This window comes from Dermacentor andersoni, chromosome 3, assembly GCF_023375885.2.
Source record: "Dermacentor andersoni chromosome 3, qqDerAnde1_hic_scaffold, whole genome shotgun sequence".
Taxonomy (NCBI): Eukaryota; Metazoa; Arthropoda; class Arachnida; order Ixodida; family Ixodidae; genus Dermacentor; species Dermacentor andersoni.
The window spans coordinates 178628966-178649080 of NC_092816.1; the positions used below are offsets into that span (position 1 = coordinate 178628966).

The 20115-nt window shown below is 44.9% G+C and overlaps 1 long non-coding RNA gene across 3 annotated transcripts in view; it reads right to left on the minus strand.

The window, feature by feature from the left end:
• LOC126524445 (uncharacterized) overlaps positions 1 to 20115 on the minus strand; it is an 84207-nt gene that overhangs the window by 5955 nt on the left and 58137 nt on the right. For all 3 annotated transcript variants that reach the window (XR_011893168.1, XR_007597964.3, XR_008611004.2), the window contains one exon: positions 5352 to 5417. This is a non-coding gene — a long non-coding RNA (uncharacterized lncRNA). The remainder of the gene's footprint in view (positions 1 to 5351; positions 5418 to 20115) is intronic.

Genomic DNA, 20115 nt, shown 5'->3' on the forward strand with positions numbered 1-20115 from the left:
AGTCACGAACCGGAACAGAGGGATCAAAGAAGAATACGCACTGCTCCTGGTGCAGGCATTCGTCGTGTCGCGCGTAACGTACACCGCCCCATATCTCCAGCTTACGAAGATGAACCGCGAGACACTGAACATGACGATAAGGAAAGCACTCAAGCTTGCCATGGGCATCCCAGTCTACTCGTCCACGCAGAAGCTGCTGACATGGGTGCCCACAACATGGTGGAAGAGCTGGTGGAAGCACACCTATTCTACCAGAGAGTAAGGCTGAGCCGGACAGAGCATGGCCGGGCCGTCCTATGCAAGATAGGACCGCAATTGAACATCAACCAACAAAGGAGCCGCTCCCCACAACGCGGAGAGACATAGTTAAGACCAAGCCCTCCCCCGGAACATGCAGATGCTCTGCGCGGGCCAAGGAACTGGCTCGAGAGCTGAAGAGGACCCCGAGGTTCTCTACGCGGACGCCTCGCTTCCCAAGCACGGCTCCAGAGGAGCGGTGGTCGTCACCACCATCGGTAAAGTGGTCACAGGCGCGTCGATACGGACGACGAATACAGCCGAAGCAGAAGTGGCCATGGCCCTCGCACTCACACAACCGGGTGTGAGAACTGTGGTCACAGACTGCAAGACCGCCTACGCAAGCTACCGCAAGGGGAACATCTCTCCCGCGGCATTAGCGATCCTCACCAAGCGCAAATCACCGGGACGGGCCGTTGAGCTCGTGTGGGTCCCGGTTCACTCGCTAGTGGCAGGCAGCGCACTCGCCGGCCACTATGCCCGAGAACTGTCAATCCGGGCCGAGGACGAGCCAGAGCCACCGCACGCCGTAACAAATTACAAGGACATCGCTCTAATGCACAGAAGCGGCAGATGTAGGCTTCCTCGTCCGCATCCGCATCTCAGCCGAAGGCAGCAAACGATCGTGCGACGCACGCAAGCGGGGTCGATAGCGCATCCCGGGCTCTTGCATAAGATGTTCCCAAGAGAGCATGACACTTCATGCCCGTTTTGCAGACGATCAAGAGGCACTCTAGCACACATCTTAGCAGAGTGCACAAAGCTCAAGAACCCCCCCACCATCCCTACCCTCCATTCTCCCCAGCCCCAATACCCCCGAGCGATGGGAGACCTTGTTGCCCAGTCCCGACCTTCCGACCGAGCTCGGGCTGGCGGCTAGGGGCCAGGAACTGCTGGACGCATATGGGACCTGAGAGAAGGTTCCATCTGGTGCCAGCGCGCACCAACCTTTACTAAGGGCTCAATAAAAGTTGACTGTCTCTCTCTCCTGTAACCTATGACATTTTGTTAGTGTATGCGATCTTTATGACATTTAACTAAAACGAATATTAAATCCTTACGGAGTTCATTTTATTTCATACAAACTTTGTCACGCTCGCTAATAGTCGGGAGGCAAGCTCTTTTAAGGAGTGCTGTCGGGGAATTATAACACTTTTACTAGTTATCAATGAATGTTATGGCTTTTTTCTGTACTGCTTCTATGAGCTTTATGCCCTGTTTGGTATAGGGGAACCAACAGGTGATACATTGGACCAAAATATGATTGACCGACTTATAGACTTGTTAGTATTGCGGTCAACAAGATGTAGTTAAGCAATACAGAGGTTGTGACCTTCCTGGGTCATCCCTTAAGATACACAACAACAAAGAAGCAAAAAACGAGCAACAAAATGTACATCGAAACCAATTCAAAACAAAATGCGGTGTCTGTAGGTGATCTTCAATATCACAATAAATACTAATAGCCATGTTGCTCAAGCGTAGGCAGAAAAGTGTTAAGTGAGCAAATTAAATATCTTAGGGTAATGATTTCCAATCTCTGATTGTCTGGGCAAAGAATGAATACCTGAATATGTCCGTGTGGAACCAATAGTCAATTAAATATTTAGGGTGTTTAGTTTTGTTGTTTCGTCATTCGGAGAAATATTTATGTGTACATTTTAAGGCTTGTAGCACAGCTCAGAACGAGCAAAAAAAGTAAGGTGGAAGAGGTAATCAAAAGGAACAGAGAACAGGATGACATACCAACTCGCGCAAACTGCCACGCTTTTGATATATATGTACGACTATCTAGCATGTAGCCCCCATTAAGGAGGTGGAATAGAAACTCAAGGCATAAGAATTTAACACGCTCGCAAATAGTCGGGAGGCAAGCTCTGTTAAGGAGTGCTGTGGGGAAATTATAACAGCTTTACTTCTTATAAATGAATGTTATGACTTTCCACTGTATTCCCCGTTTAGTATAGGTGAACCAACAGGCAATTCTATATTCTAAAGGCCGAAAGAATGAGGTGTAGGCTAGCATTTTAGTGTCAGGTGGGACAAATTCTAAAGAGCATCTAAGCGAACAAAGCGCTGGAAATGCTTTAGAATATATATGTGACACACATTTGTCCGATTTGATATCAGATGATGGAACAATGCCCAAGTATTTATAATCATCTACAATTTTTAATTTGTGCTGTTCGATTGCGTCGGCGAATTCTAGTACGCATTTTTGTCTGCTTACTCTAATGAACACATCCTTGTCTAAATTAATCTTCATTTGCCATGCCTGACGTCAATTTATTATTTGCACAATTTCGTAATTTAGCGTTACTTTAACGTTGTTACCTAATTTTCGTATATATAATACAATCGTCTTCAAACATACGCACCGTTGATTTCATCTTATCTGTGATGTCATTGATGTATAGTAAAAAGAGAATTCGGGCTGAGACTCGCCTCTGCGGTACGCCGGATGACACCTCTACTCATCTGATTGCTTATGCTCGATTTCAACGAATTCCTGTCAATCTGAAAGATAAGCTTTTATCCAGGTTATTTAACTTCTAGATTCGTAAACGTGATGTAGTTTGCGCAGGACTTCAGGATGTGATACCCGGTAGAAGTCATTTGATGGATCTAAAAATATATCGGTCTGGTCGTAGTTATCATTCATTAAAGCTTGAATATGCACAGTTTGTATCAGTTGCGTAACGATCGACAGTCCTTTCCTCAAACCATGTTGGTTAGTTGTTAAGGAAGTTATCAGTTTCCGCAAAGTTAGGATGTGTTTTAGTATGATATACTCAAGAATTTGCAAGGTGTGCAAGTTAACGAAATTGGTGTGTAATTTGATCGGCTTGTTGCGCCTCCTAATAGCAGAATCTGAACAATCTTTTTCCTGTCTTTCCTGTCTTTTTTTCCTGTCACGGGAAAATTGCAGTGCTTATGTGTGTTCGCATTAAAAGATTCCAAAATATTTTAGAGACCGTCTCAATGAAGCTTCTAAGCGTGACGTTTATCGACGTTAGTTTTCCCCTTTTATGGCTGCTCTCAACACATCCGCCAATTCTCCAATTTTCTTAGTGTAGCAAGCAATTGATGCCTTGTTCTTAAGTTTCCTCAGCTTTGACATATTAAGTTTCAAATGTAATATTTGCCTTGTAATCCAGGGGTTTCTTTTATGCACTTTCTTTTTTTAATGGGTACAGGTACTGATAAACACTGCTGTAAATAGCTTCTAAATTTCGACCATAATTCATCTAGTGTAGCAGAGCTATCATGAAAACAGGCTAAATAAAAGGGGGTAGTGATAATCAAAAAGGTCGACAATACTGACATCGTCCGCGTTTTTCCGATCATATATTCTTGTGATCGATATTTCTCAGCGCGCTGACGACGGCAGTGATAGACGACATTTGGTTGCCTTGTGGTCAAAAATTCTGTCAATAACTTCCATTCATCTTCCCTTTACAGCAATGTTTTCACTGACAAACGTTAGATCCAGAATTGTGCTGCTCGTCACGTGCAGCACAATTGTGACACGTGCTGGTTGCTGAATGGTTTGCTTTAAACCATTAATGAAAGCCCTATCGAGTATCGCCTCAGGGCTGTCTTTATCGACAACACCAGCATCGTACGATTCCCATTTTATACCTGGTAGATTGTAGTCGCCAGTAAGGACAACCTTTTTGTCCCCTTGAAGGTGACGGTTCATGAAATTAGATAAGATATGTAATGGCTCTGAGCCAGAATTCGGTGCTCTGTACAGTGTGCCAACATAAAAGGGATATACGCTGATCATGATCCTAGAAAATAGTGCTTCTGCTCTGGTAATATTGGGTAAGGGTGTGGTCTGAACGTGGTCTTTTACTAAAATCGCGACACCACCGCCACGTGTCCATCTATGCTAACAAAGAACTATATAGCCTAGAGGGAATATATTGTGGGTCAAGATATCTGATGAGAGGCAAGTTTCCCTTCAGAATAATTATTTTTTTCTGAACTTAGCAGGTTTCCGTTCGGCTTTTCGAGGAGATACTTTTTAGTCACATTTTTTCGTTTATTTGTTTGTCCCATGCAAAGAGATCATCATTTGCTTTGACCCTAACGTAGACATGTCTGACATTTTCATGCTTTTCTCGATTAAGTTTGCAACTATCCCACGGTTTTTTCTCTTATGTTACGTCTTATGTTGGCTATGTTGTATAGATTGCGTACGGTCAGAGAAAATTATTCGGTGACCGAGATTTTCGAACCCTTAAGTCTAGAACACTTCTTCAGTATCATGACTTTGTCTCTCTAATCGAACACGCTTGCTTTTTAACAATATCTGCAATTAATTTTCTTGTCTGACGAGATGCCGCTGCCCTCGTTGATCAAGTACTCGCTTATCGAAAGCTGCAGCAAATCACATCATTATTTAGTAATGTACTAGTCTTGATGAAAGCGGAACAAGCACCATACAAAGGAAGAGACGCAAGCAGTGCTGAGACTATAAGGGGAATAGTTTTATAAAACATTGCATGGCAGGCGGGAAGGAGGTGGGGAGGCACAATGATAATCCGTATTAGCTACCTAAGAACCAGGCAGCGAAGGAGATGGCCTAGCGCTAGGCAAAAATCGACCTGTTAGTGTAAAGAATACTTCCAGAACCTCATGAGACATCTTACTTTTATCACTTAGAAATGACTACAGCTTAGTAAAGTACCGAGGCGCAGCCGCATTCATTATAGTTCAAGGATGGATTACGTGATGAGCAATTCTTCGGAAAAGCTGAATGCTCCAATAGCCTATACTTTCGAAGGCTGTAGTCTGCCTGCAATGTTGGTTTGATGGATATAATGTTGTAGTTGATATTCACTGTGCTGACCATATTTTCTATATGTGATGTTTTCTTGCACTGCCCATATAAAGAACGGTTTAAAAATTCGTGGAGCCAACCATACTTCGTGAATATTATATAAAGTGCAACATTCTTTGCCGACTAAGGCGATAGCAGATATAGTAAAAAGGAAGGTATTGAAGATAGATTTTTTTGATGTTGAAAAAAACTAATGTATACTTACATAACAAACCGTTCCATTTGGCAAATATCCTGCCCCTTCGCAGGTCTGGTTGCAAGGAATCATCATCTGCGAAAAAGCAATCACAAGTTCTTACAATCTCCCAGTCCAGGCTTTTACTTACACCAGACAACAAAGTATGATAGATGGCAGCGCAAACATGTCACCTTTAGGCTCACTATGAGGAATAGTCCTCCCTTTCCGGCTGATTTTACAGGCATATGGTAAGGGGGAACCAGCACCGGCCAGCAGGGCCTACAACATGTTCAACGTAAAAGTAAAATTTGCTGACCCCATACAGCAGGAAGGCTCCGAAAATGTTGCAATAGTTTGAGTCATAGCAGACGCGCGCTTGTATCAACGCTTGTTTCGCGCCGATGCGCCTAGCTTGGCATGCGGCCCTACCTTCTAGCAGGCCCGTGCCCAGTCAGGTTCCCATGTATGGGAAGCGGCGAAAACGAAGCGCATGCGCTAAAGAAAGCAAGGGCAGCGCACACCTCTCGTAGCCTGCTACCTATCTATGGCTTCGCCTGCGTTTGGCGTGCGGATTGGCGGCCACGCAGCTTGAGCCACGGTTGCGATGAACGCGACCTAAAGGAGCAAAGTTGCTCTTCACTTGCCATTCATCTAGATGCTTAGAGCATAGAAACAATCGAGCTTTCAAAACATTACTGGAGAATGTAAGCGCTGTTTTTCAGGAGCAAGCTTCGCTTTCAGACGTTATCCCCCGATCACTGCGCGTATGGAGCTTGGCGATTGACTAAACGAAATGAGTGACACCGCATTTCGTTTTCGGCAGTGTTGCGCACAGCGTCTATCAGTGATGTCTGGCTACGACGCGCTCAGACTCTCGAGTTGCTAGAAGAGACGAAACGCCGTGTAAACTTACTATTATCAAATTAGGAAACGTAAACATTCGAATGTATCGTTATTCCAAAACAATAGTGAGGGATCGACAGTGACGTATATAAGCAAATACATAGAGAAGAATTTGCAGTTACCGACGGTGTTGTTGCTGTGCTTCCGTCCACGCGTTTTACGCGTTCATTCTATAATCACCATCATCCGATCGGGTGCCCGTTTCCAAATTTTCGGTGCCTAAGTTGGTAAGTTTACGCGCCAAATGAAATTTTTTCAAGTTTAGCTGTAATCCTGCGGCAGTGAGACACTTGAGAACTTGTTCAAGGCGAGTGAATTGAGAGGAAAAATCTGCAGAATATACTCCTATATCGTCAAAGTAGCACAGACAGGTCTGCCATTTGAATCCTCTGAGAATAGAGTCCATCATCCTCTCGAAAGTTGCAGGCGCGTTACAAAGGCCGAAAGGCATCATATTAAATTCATATAAACATCAGAAGTGACAAAAGGCGTTTTTGGGCGGTCGGATTCAGCCATGGGCACTTGCCAGTACCCGGAGCGCAGATCCAGCGACGAGAAATATTCAGCTCCTTGAAGGCAATCCAGGCCGTCGTCAATGCACGGTAGCGGAAAGACATTTTTGCGTGAAATCTTGTTCAGTCGGCGGTAATCGACGCAAGACCTGATTGAACCATCGTTTTCAGCATATTGAGCCACGTTTCAGCATATCGTCGACGTAGTCGCTGATAACGTGGCGTTCGGTCGGTGATACCCGGCAAGGACGCTGGCGCCGTGGGGTGCGGTCACCATTGTCGATGCGGGGAACAACCTCAGACCTGCGCCCCAAGGAAGGTTGGTGGAGGTGAAAAGACGTTGAAGTAGTTAAACGACTTTGCTGTACTGGGCTTGAGTGAGGGCGTTATCTATGCAGCGCAACAAAATCTTTTGGTCACGTTCGGCGTGTGCGGTGGCAGAAGTGACTGCATCCAGACACAGTAGTGACACATCAGAAGATGCCAGGGTTGGGAAAATGGCATGAAAGGTGTCCAGGTGTCCGAGGCATTCTCCGTGGGATAAAGTTGAAGGGCAGCGAAAAGGATTGCACGCGTAAACTGCACCGCAATCATCAGCAAGTTCGGTGACGGCAAACGGAAGTACGAGGTTCCGACGACGGGCACGATCTTCAGACGGCGTAAACAGGCACTTGAATCGGTGATAGAGCCACAGCGGATGATAGTAAGGCGGCCGAGAACGGAGAAATTAAGACGTCTGCAGCGACAACCACTTTAGGCGACGGGCACGTAGGGTCTGCGATTATGGTACTGAACGGATACAGGGTCAGTTGTGCACGAGTGCAGTCGACTACAGCATAATGTTCGGAAAGGAAGTCCCATCGAGCATAATATCATGCGACGCACGTGACAGGACGACAAATTCGACGACATACGGCATATCTTCAATCAAAACAGGAGCGGTGGCCGCGGCCAGAGGCTTAACGGGCTGGGAGCTCGCCGTCCGTAGTGACAGGTCAGGAACGGGTATCGCCACTTTTCTCAGTTTGCACCACAGTAGTTCACTTATCACAGAAACGGCAGCTCCTATGTCGAAAAGAGCTTTGGTCGCGACACCATCTATAAACACTGCGATTTTATTAGGTGGCAAAGTATGAGGCCTTGAAAATTTCGACGACAGCGCAGTTCTTGCCTCACGAACTGCTGCTGTGAGTTTTCCTTCGGCGGAGAATTGGACCGCCGAAGCTAGGGAGAAATTGAGTGGCGGCTAGGTGAAGGCTAACGACGTGAGCTGAAGGTGGCACGACGTGAATAAGAGTCCGAAGCATCAGCGTCAACATGGAGTTCTGGTTGTTGAGGTGTGTCTTCAAAGCGGGGCGTGGCGTGACAAAAGAACCCTACAGGGTGGAGGCAGTGGCGCACTACATGTCCAGCGATAACGCAGGCGTAGCAGACGGGGCGGTTATCCGGAGTACGCCATGGGTTGTGAGAGGGTCCAGCAGGTGGGCACGCTTGTACGTGAACTGGGCGTTCGGGACGTGGCGGCGAGTAGAAGCTGGCGACTGGGATGCTTAGCACTGGTGGTGGTTGCGCATATGAGCGAGTAACGGCTGCAGCGTAAGTGAGAGGCGCTGTAACCTGCTTTGGTGCCACAGGAGATGGCAATGCTTCAGCGACTTGCGTCTGAATGACACGACGGAGCGGGTTGTCCAATGTGGTAGGTGTCTCGGGAACAGCTGCCACAAGGAGAGCTGACGGGCCACTTCTTCTCCGATGTACTGCTGAATTTGTGGCAGTAGGGCGGAATAGTCAGCTCCAGTAGGTGTGGTTTGCAACGCTGAATTGTCCGCGGATTGCATAATGGTACGACGCGTTGAAAGGCGCTCCTTACGCAACTCATCAAAACTTTGGCACAGTTCGATTACTTGGGTTATTGTCCGAGGGCTCTTGGCTACCAGCATATAGAAGACATTGTCGTCTATGCGTTTCAGCACGTGCCTTAATTCCACGGTTTCCGCCATTGAAGCATTCACCCGCCTACAGAGGTCGATAACGTCTTCAGTATAGCTCGTGCCGGTATCACCATATTCTTCAGCCTGTTCCACGCAGGCGGTGTTCAGCGCGATCTTGCGCATGGCTGGCCGACCGAAGAACGAATTGAAGGTTTCCGTCAACACCAACCATGTCTTAAAATCGGCTTCATTATTGTTAAACCATAAGATAGCCACATAACTCAGGTGAAAGATTACGTGAGTCAGCTTGGCAGCATCATCCCACTTATGAGCGCTACAGCGTTCATACTTGGACAGCCAGTGGGCGACATCGCGATCGTCAGTACCGCTGGATGCTGGAGGGTCACGCTGACGAACCACACCAGCAAACATGACAGGCGCGGGGGTTGTTACGGCTTGAGAGGTAGTGGCGTCTTCAGTCGCCGCAGCGGGAGATGGTAAAGTACGGCTGCGGAGCTCCAGGATGAAGAAAGGGACTACCCAGGCCGTCTACCATATGTAACTGGCGTGTGCGCCTCAGCATCGTGGGCACGGCGTCTGGAAAAGGGCTACTTAAACAAGGCAGCCAAAGCCCGAAAAACCCACAGAGCGAGACACACGAACGTCAACTTCATTCCCTGTGCTGGAACATAACTGGCATTAAATTGCTCCGGTACAATACAAATGAAGATGGCTATATTGGCTACGAATTTGTTTTGATTGTTCTTCTGTTTGGCTGCATTTCGGCTACCATTTCTCTACCTTTGGGCTGCGCCACCTTGTCCGTCCTGGCAACACTGACCTAACGTAGGCGGACGGCGTCGACCGTCTTCATGGCAAACGTGGCGCTTGCTCGAACCGAAGCTAACCGGGGCCGAGAGGCCTAAGCAACAGCCACGTCAGAAACACTCTATTTTTCTCAATCTTGTGATTTTCACTAGAGTTACCTAGCACCCACGCAGATAGTCATCGAAGACAGCAAGTCCGTGTATGCTTCCACGCGTCATCAGGGCGTGCAATGGCCGGCAGAAACAAACGGAACGCAGGAAGTGTGTGTTTTGTTTGCAGATAGCGTTCGAAGAAATATTTGAAGCCGTTGACTTCAGAATGTTTTGTTTCATGCTTCGCGTGTGCGTGAATTCGCGTGTGCGTGTGCGTGAACCGAGAATTCCGCCACATACTTGGGCTTTCTGAGCAGGACACATGTTCAGCGCGTGGCGAAATAAAAATTGTCCAATTGGCGCACCAAGCGTACGCGAGTCGTATATCTTCTTTCTATGCGGTTACTCGCCGCGAAGTAGTAAACGGCAGTCCTTTGGAACTTTCAGAAGTTATGATACGATCAGTAGCGATAAGTATTTAGTGCCTCGTAATCGCTGTCATTTTGCGTGTGCTATGCTGCGTGTGAGCCGTTTTGCCGGTTGCAATGCGCCATGGTGACCACGACATTCGAGCTGTGTTCTTGCTGTTATGAAGTGTGTTCACAAGGTGTAAATCGTCATATATATGTGCGATATGTCACATCTTTATTGGGTGTAAAAGTGCACGCTTTATGCTATGCGCGTATGCACGGAAGTGGCCTGTGCATCAGTGTTGCCGATCGCGTTTTCTTATGTAGTACCCTGATAAGCCCTATCACACCGGCGTTTTCTGCTTCGTACTTGTATCTTTTGTTTCAGAAGTTGTTACTACACTTTTGAAGGCGCTTCTATCAGTGGGGGAAGTTTAACGGACATCATAATAGTTACATACGTCAAAACATACAGCGCTGTGTCGAAATGTGGACACGCCTGAGAGCACAAATGTCATGAAAGAAAATTTCGGGGAGCCTTGATTTTGATCATGTGGACATTGGTGTGAATAACAGGAATTTCTAGGCTCCACGAAGCTAATACCTTAATGTTTTGAAATGCTAGCGGCTTGCATACTAAAGAATCCTAACTATGTTTTTGCTGGTGACTAAGCACCAAGTATGTTTGTGAAGACACCAGTGGCATCGCAGATGAATACGTTAAAGGTAAGAATTGGATACTTCCTTCTGATTAGGTACAACTTTGCGTTTCCTGCCAAAAGGCAATATGTATGCAAAAATGAACAAATAAGACAAGTAGCAGCAAGTAGGTCAGTATCACTTATATAGGGATATTCGATATTCCACTTGCAACGAGCAGAATTTTGACAAAGAAATTTTGCCTAGGGGGCTTCTTCACTAGCGAGCTATGGTCACATTGCTAATGGAGGCAGAATAAGCTAAGTGAAAGCTTGCCGTTACTTTGTACATCCATCCTATTCCATTCTCTGGTTTGTGTCACCTATTTTGCCACAAGCCTGACGTGTAATGCGAACAAGAATATCACAAGTACCAGCATTATGTGCCTGGGAGGTGCTTTATTTTCTATACTGTTGTTCGTTCTACCGGCTGCCATTGCCAAATAATATGTGTTAAACTGACTTGTGCCTGCAAAGTATGTCCATTAAGTGCTTTTCCGGTGCACTTTCATCTAGCTGTAAGGGCACTGCTACCTCTCATTCATTGGTCTAGGATGTTGGGCGCTATTTGTGGCTATCTCGCTATGGGAAGAGGCGCCTCGCCATTAGTCATTCGTCAGCACGTCCATGGCCACACTGCATTCCGCCTGATAACTCAGCTGGTATCGCAATATAAATGATGCCTATTGGCTTTCATGAGAATATTCTGAACACAGATTATTACTATGTCAGGATTAGTTATGTGATCGAAGCCACTCAATGAGGACCAACGGCTGGCAAAATCTTCAAGGGATTCTGCCGGCAGAGTTTCAGCTCCCTTTACAAGATTAGCCGCACTATTTTGGTCAGTGTGTTGCATTTTCTTTCGACACAAATTTCCTACGCAGCCTGATAAGCTACTGCCAAACCATCAATCTTAGGCCCATACACATGGACACTTATTTATATTGTACTATTCTGGAAATAATACCCAAGCAAGCTTAGATTAGCCACATCAGCTTAACTTACGCATGGAGTTGAGTTTCTGCATGTCAGGAAAAGAAATCATTGCGTAACTAATAGGAATTAGTAGGCTACAAAAAATGACAACCATTCCAATCTGTGAGGATGGAATGGCAGCGAAAGCTGACGACAGTCAAAGCTCTCAAACGTAAAGCAAGGAGCTTTCACTGGCATTCCATCTTCACAGAGAGGAATGGTTGCCCGGGCTCACGATTTTCGTTTTCGTTCAGCATCGCGGGAACGTTCTTCGTCGGTGGTCGTTTCGTGCAGGCGCCGTTTACATTCTCGATGCTGTTTCCTCCAGCGCCCCTCGCACGCATGTTGTTCTTCGGCTGTACGGACTGTACGTGTCCGCCCATCGATAACGTAGCTGTTTTAGCGCCCATACCTGTCCTGCTTATATGGTGCGATAACATTGACGTAAAGCTATTTTTCACTGTGAGCGTTCTAATTATTTCCGCATTTTGACATCTGCGCGGCGGAACTGCACCCGTACATGAACACACAAAAAGCAAACAATACAACCCATTGTATATGGGTTTGTTAGAAATCATCATCATCAGATCATCAGCCAATTTTGTGTCCACTGCAGGACGAAGGCCTCTCCCTGCGATCTCCAACTACCCCTGTCCTGCAGCACCAATTCCAACTAGCACCCGCGATTTTCCTCATTTCATCGCACAACCTAGTTTTCTGCCTTCCTCTACTGCGCTTCCCTTCTCATGGTACCCATTCAGTAACCTTAAAGGTGCAACGGTTCTCTAACCAGCGCATTACATGGCCGACCCAGTGCCATTTTCTTTATCTTAATGTGAATTAGAATGTCGGCTGTACCCGTTTAATCTCTGATCCAAGCCGCTCTCTTTCAGTCTCTCAAGGTTACGCCTAGCATTCTTAATTCCATCGCTCTTTGTGCGGTTCTTAACTTGTTCTCAAGCTTCTTTATCAGTCTCCAAGTCTCTGCCCCTTATGTCAGCACCGGTAAAAGCACTGATTATGCACCTTCCTTTTCAACGATAATGGTAAGCTTCCAGTCAGGAACTGACAATGTCTGCCATATGCGATCCAACCCATTTTTATTATTCTGTGAATTTCATGGTCAGGGTTCTCTGTGATTAATTGACCTAGGTAAACGTGCTCCTTCACAGACTTTAGAGGCTGACTGACGATCCGGAACTCTTGTTCCTTTGCCCAGATATTCACCATTGTGTTTGTTTTCAGCATAATAATCTTCAACCCCACTCTTACACTCTCTCTGTTAAGGTCCTCAGTCATTTGTTGTAACTCGTCTGCGGTGTTTCTGAATAGCACGATGCCATCCGCAAACCGTAGGTTGCTGAGGTATTCACCGTCGATCCTTACTTAGAAATCGCTAAGACCGTTTCCGATGCCGACGCCGAAAAAACGAGGGAAGGTCAGTCGTATACAGCTTTCCCTGTAAAAGTTATTTTATTTAGGTCTTGATTGTATAAGTTGTGCTGTTCGTTTGATGCACACCTAAACACATAAACACATATTGTATGCGTACCATAGGCTAATGTGCGCGTGAATAAACAGCACAACTTCTAATATCAAGACATGTGGTACCAACTAGTCCTCATCAAAGATGTTTGTCACGTGGTGGAGCTACATTTCATACCTATATGTAAACCAATTTATGGACTGCATGTGAGAAGATATATTCAACACCAATTACGGTACCTGAAGGAGCAGCTCTTTATTTTGCCTTGGACATCGCTTATTAAAGGTCTCTTGTTCATTACGCCATCTAAACAACTCGTATAAGGTTTTGTGCTTAGTACACCAGCACTGAAATAATTCACGTAGCTACACTTATTTGTACACTAGTGACATGAATTGCATTGCTCATCGTTCTGTCATGTGTTCGTCAGCCATACATGCTGACTCCATTTGGTGTCATGAGTGCTAGGCTCATTTTCACTTGGGTCTTGCGACGAAGTTCAATCTGCCTCTTCCAGCATCAATTTAGGGGAATGCTACCCCTCATCCAATAGCTCCAAGACCAATTCCTGCATGCTTTCGGCCAGTCAGATTGTGTGCAGACATTATTTATGATACACCACTTCAGCTACACCAAGAATCCCACATCTGAACTTGCTAAATGTAGTTAAGTCTTTGATATAGGCAGAGGAAGATGTTGCATGTATGCTACCATAACTCATCCCTTGAAATGTGAATGACCTAAACCTTCTTGAGCATATCGGTCGTAACCGTGCGAGACAGCTCAAGGGGGGACACTGACGTAAAGAAAAAAGTCTAGTGTGTACTTCTATTTTCTGTGTCAGAGGGTAGAATTGCAAAGAAGAGGTGCAGGACGGATGCTGTAAGTAGTACATTATGAATGTGCTACTCCTGTTTCACTAAACATAGCTATCTGTGTACGAAGCATCGGACAAGGTACCATGTGTACGTTGACATGCTTTGCACTGCTCATTCTGAACTCTAAATGTGCAATGCATGTCCTTTTAAGCTACAAATAGGGCATATATGCATATTTCACCTGCACCACAAAGAGCTTATGTGACAAAAAATTGCGTACACCGGACTGTTCTGTTGCTTTTCATGGTTGTCTACTGCGCTTCTTGCTACCTACCGGCCATTGTGAATGTGTCTAACTGGAACACTTTTGTGTCTTTATCCCTGTCTGTACTTTTTAACCCTTTCTACTCTCTCTTCTTTCTAACCCCTATTTCCCAACGCCCATGTAGGGTAGCGAACCGTAGACTCATATGTGGTTAACCTCCCTGCCTTCCTTCTTCATCACCCTCTCTCTTCTCTTCTCATGGTGTTACAGTTTACTTAATACAGTTTTGAATTTACAGACTGCTGCTCATGTCTATAGCTAAAAAGCACATAAAACTGCCTGCATTGCGACTAAGAGGATACAATGCGAATATTTGTTTTGTGTCCTTCGTTTCCATCGATGCGGTCTTGCACTATAAATAAAAACTTCATACTTGCAAAGCTGAGCATCCACCCTTACATATAAAACGCTTTTTTAAATGCTAGGCAGTTAAACATATAAGCACATACTGCCAGCCAATCTCCCCCGCCTTAATTTAAGGGTGATGTAAAGTTACGTTTGTGCACAACCAAGCTGTTCTAGCGTGCCTGTAGGAATACAGCAGTGCCTCGTGGTAGCGTATAGCTCAGCCGTCACAGTAAACAACTATTAAAGAAAGCCACTGATACTAAGCGGACTCATATGTAGGAGCCCCATTATATTATCCAAGTCACACGTAAAATTGCCTTCAGTGTACTAAATTACCACATCTTTGATTTGCGAAGTTCTATTACTGCACACACACAGCGCTTAAACAAAGTATGTACAATAGTGAGCAATGCGGTAAGGAATAAAATACTACTTGTAGCGTGCGGATTTGAATAATAGACGTGACTGCATACCCAATTCAGCAGTATGCATGTTTTCTTCTGGAACGTTTTACGTATGGCACAGAGGCTTAGCCACTGTGGCCTCTTGACTGCAAATTTCTCTGTTCTCTTTCACAGTGCTCATGGGGGTAATATTCAGTTGGTTACTCGAATAGTGAATGGTAATGGAGTGCATGAACTTTGCATTTTACGCAGAACACCTGCTGCATTATTCACAAAGCTGAACATAAGGAAGTATTAGTTGGTTTGTTATGAAAATAAAAAATGGCACTGAAGGTTTTCTCACTTTATGTGCGGCCCTGTCTTCCCCCATATGAGCCTTCCTTTCATTCTCGTGCGCATGATAACACGGCTACTTATTAAGAAACACAAACAAAGAACTACTTACTACATCAACCCTTCCACAACATGAGAGGTCACTGAACTCGTTGCATATTCACTCCATAATATTGGCTTGCTGCAAATAAATAGTTACTGGGCAGATATTTATTTTGTCCTATGCATACTTTTATGTTCCTAAAATGTGGCTTTCCAACAGCTAGCTAGGTTGCTACTGCATAAATACATAAACAACACGCAAACCATGCCCAACTAACTCAACCTGAGTAAAGCTAACAATAGTTTACTTATCATGCGCATCGTGCGTGAGCTTATTTTTTACTTATATGGAGTAGTCAAAATGGAAAACACATGTATCATACTGCCAATATCAAACAGTCTGATGTTGGTCATCCTTGTTTGCTGCCATGACTGAGAGACCGTGCATGCCTGTCATGCTACTATTTAATCTTGTGCACTTTGGTAAGGTTTTGTACATTGTTTAAATGTTAAATTAGTTATGTCTAAGTAACAAGGGGCAACATATTGGCCACCGAAGGCAGCAAGAAAGAATGTATTTATTTGATTTCGCTCTAAATAAGTTGCCTTATTAGCAATATAAATGATTTGCTTTCAAATAAATGTTCTGTTTGAAAACATCTCATGAGAATATATCTGCATAAGGTAAACGCTATGCGTACATATTGCATTATGCCAGTTATAATGAATTGTAAACCCACTTATTAGCCTTCAATTCCTTGCTGCATCAATTTAACCGCTTATGCATATTTTTACAAATGGTAAGAACTTCATTCATGGCTGAGCGCACTCCTCTTATTTTTCTCCTTCTGTGAAGGCTTTATTTTGTCTGGAACGTTTATAAGCAGCAAGTAATCAATTTCTAAGAGCCATGTTTAATGCTTCACTTCGTCTTTGGTGGTTTTATATATGTAAAAAAAGAAATAAGGCATGTCATTCATCCAAGTGGAACACCGCGCGTCGGGGGGTGGTTCAGAGTATGTGCGTACATGACATGAGCGCAGAAGAGAGGAAAGATGCTGCGAGGAACTCGTTTGGACCCCACCGTGTCGAATGTGCACAGTACCCTCTAGAGCTCCCTGGGCGTCGCCACATTAGCTTCTTGACAGCTGTAATTATCTGTGACCACACCCAAAAACATTACGGAAACTGCATCCTTTCTCTTACTACAACGTGCGAGTCGAGAGGGTACGAAGATATAGCTATAGAGAAGAGGGAGGAAAAGAGGCAGTTGGCATACAATGGGGGAGGGGAAGTGACGTGAGGAGGCAAGGGAACCCTACTTTTGGTCCCTTACCCTACTACTGTACGACAGTGGTCGCAGATAAACATGATAAGCTAAGTTCAAATTACGGTGCAGTACGTTCCTGCTATTTCTGAAAAATAAACACCATGCAAATATGTCAAGCGGACAAATTACGCTGGTCTGCAGAACCAGAGTCGCATTAATTAAAGCGCACCGCAGGGTCCAAGCGACACTACAGCAGCGTGGACCATCAAGTGAACACTTCTCTGCCCGCGGCGGTAGCTTTGAGGCTACGGTATTGCTGGAGGTCGTGGATCTGAGGCCGACCGCGGCAGCCGCATTTCGACGGGAGCGAAATAGAAAACGCACGTGCACTTAAATTTTACGAAACGCTAAGGTTCACGGTGTCAATATTATTTATTTATTTATTTATTTGAATTCCTTCAGGGTCGAAAGAGCGTTGCACATGGGAGTGGTAACAGTTAGTTAAATGGGGTTTAATGGCGCAAAAGTGGCTAAGGCTATGCTGCGCCAAACACGAGGTGTTTTAAATCCAGTTTAAGATGGAAAAGGCTGAGGTAATACTCTATATCTTATGTAAAAATCCAGTGTCATCTAGAAATTTACGGACGTCACATAATGGGACTAGCGGATCATCACCTAAAATTAGAGCAGGGTGTAGAGTTATGTGGAGTTGATATAATTTGTGCAAAAGTGTTCGTCTGTGTGCTTCAGTCTGCATACATGTGAGTAATATGTGCATAACTGTTAGTGGCTGTTTACGTTTCTCGCATTTTGGTTTGTCTTCTTTCGTAAGTAAGTAAATGTGGGTGAGGTGTGTGTGCCCAATGCGTAGTCGGCATAAAGCTACTTCGAAGAACCATTCCTGATGATAACATGTCTTCCAGTCGCAAACTTTGGGTTTCGTGAAATGTAGCTTGTTGTCGGCACAATGGTCCCGTTCGCGTTGCCATTTTACCGTTAGGGTTTTTCTAATCGCACGGATGCTATGTTTATATGGGAGTGTTTGGTTTGTAATGTTTTTGTACGCTGCCATCGATGCATGTATATCAGCTGCTTCGTTACCCGGTATGCCAACATGGCTTGGGACCCAGCAGAATCGAATTGACCTCCCGTATTTGTTAAGCGCCACCCTGTTTAAGATGCCTCCTATCAGGGGTTCACACTCAGATTTGAGATGTAGAGCCTTCAGTGTGCTTAAAGAATCTGTGTATATGACTGCATTTTTGTGTTTATAAGCGATAATCTTTTTAAGAACAACCCATATAGCGAAAACTTCGGCCGTGAAAACGGAGGCGTGTTGTGGTAATCGAATACTTTTGTCCCAATTTTCCGTTCCGACTCCCACACCCACGTGTTCTTTCGTTTTAGAGCCATCAGTGTAGAATTCCATGTGATTTTGATATATGTCCTGAAGTGCACGGAATTCTTGTATAATGTGTTCGTGTGGGGTGTCTTCTTTAAATGTGTGAATGTCTAGTCACATAACGGTTCAAAATCGTACCACGGGGGCAAACGCTGTGGCTTTCTGGCAACCTGGAGGACTTCGCGAGGAATGTCATAATCCCGAACATATTCCTCATATCGCCGGACAAGCGGCTTAATCATGTTCGGTTTATTTGTATGGTGTAGGCGTGAGTTGCATTGTGTGAGGATGTTGTAGCAAATGTGCTGCGGTGATGACTGAATTCTGAGTATGTAAGAGAAAGTGAGTAATGCTCTGCGCTGCTGTAGTAAGGGTTCATTACACTCAACGTATAAACTTTGAATAGGTGACGTTCTGTAGGCGCCATTGGCCAGTCGCAATCGAAGGTTATGTACTGGTTGAAGTCGTTGGATGTAGGGCTGTCTGGTTGAGCCGTAAACAATGGAGCCGTAGTCTAAAAGGCTACAAACAAGAGACCGGTAAATACGTAAAAGACACGTTCGGTCGGAGCCCCAGTGCTTATGAGATAAAACTTTTAGGATATTCAATGCTTTATTTGCCTTAATCTTTAGTGTTTTAATATGGGCTAGGAAGTTAACTTTTTTGTCAAAGATTACTCCCCAGAATTTATATTCTTGTTTTATCGGCAGCGCGACATCATTCAATTTTAAATCCAGGTCTAAGTACAACCCTTGTTTTCGCGAAAATAGCACTGTAACTGTTTTCTGAGTAGAGAAGCGGAAGCCATTTTTCTCAGCCCACTCCATTAGTTTGTTTAGTGTTATCTGGAGCTGCCTTTCACGTGTTCGTAAGTTTGAGGCGCGGCACGCTATTTGCACATCATCGACGTATATGGAGTGCATAGCAGAGGTGGGAATGACTTTGTTGACAGAGTTCATTTTTACTATAAAGAGTGTTGTGCTAAGTACGCAGCCTTGTGGCATGCCGTTTTCCTGAATAAATGTGCGCGAAAGCACCGTGCATAGGCGGATTTGGAATGTTCTGTTGGACATAAAATCAGCGAGACAGTTTAGCATTTTGCCGCGGATTCCTAACGCGGCGAGGTCACGTCAGATTCCAAACCTGCACGTGGTGTGGTACGCTTTTTCTCGGTCGAGGAACACTGCCAGGCAGTGCAGGTTGTGCAGGAATGTTTCACGTATTTCGTGCTCAAATAGGACGAGGTTGTCCGTCGTTGAACACCCTTTTTATAGCCGCACTGGTGAAAATCTATGGAGTTCCGTATATCAAGCGTGAAAGTTAATCTCGCATCTACGACACTTTCGTACGATTTCGCCAAACAGCTTGCCAGGGCAATGGCTCGAAAGCTGCTTAGGGATGTGGGGGATTTGCCTGTTTTTAAAAAAAGGCACAATTATTGTGTTTTTTCAACTTTTTGGCATGCTTCCAGATTCAAATACTTTATTAAAAAATTTAATTAGAGCATCTACGGATGCTTCGGACAGGTGTGCAAGCATGGAATAATGGATCCGGTCAGGACCTACTACAGCTTTTTTGCCAGCCCAGAGAACCCTGTTAAGTTCTTGTACCGTGAATTGAGCATTGTATTCGTCCCTTGACATGCTAGATGTTGGTAGTTTCTCCTTTTCTGCCGACAGTTTGTGTTTTAGGAACGTGTTTGAATAGTTAGCCGAGCTTGAGACGTTGTAGAAATGATCCCCAAGTATATTCGCTTGTTCTTGTAGTGTTGTTTGATTGCCTGAAGGTGTAAGTAAGGGTACTGTGTATGATGAGTAGTCCCCCTTAATCTTCCTGACCTGTTCCCACATCCTTTTGGATGTGACGGTGCTCTTAATTGTAGATACGTATCTTTGCCAAGAAACTTTTGCCGCCTGTCTCCGGATATATCGAGCTTTCGCTTTGGCTTGTTTGAAATTTAGAAAGTTGTTATGTGTTGGGTATCTGCGTAAGATTCCCCAGGCCTTATTTT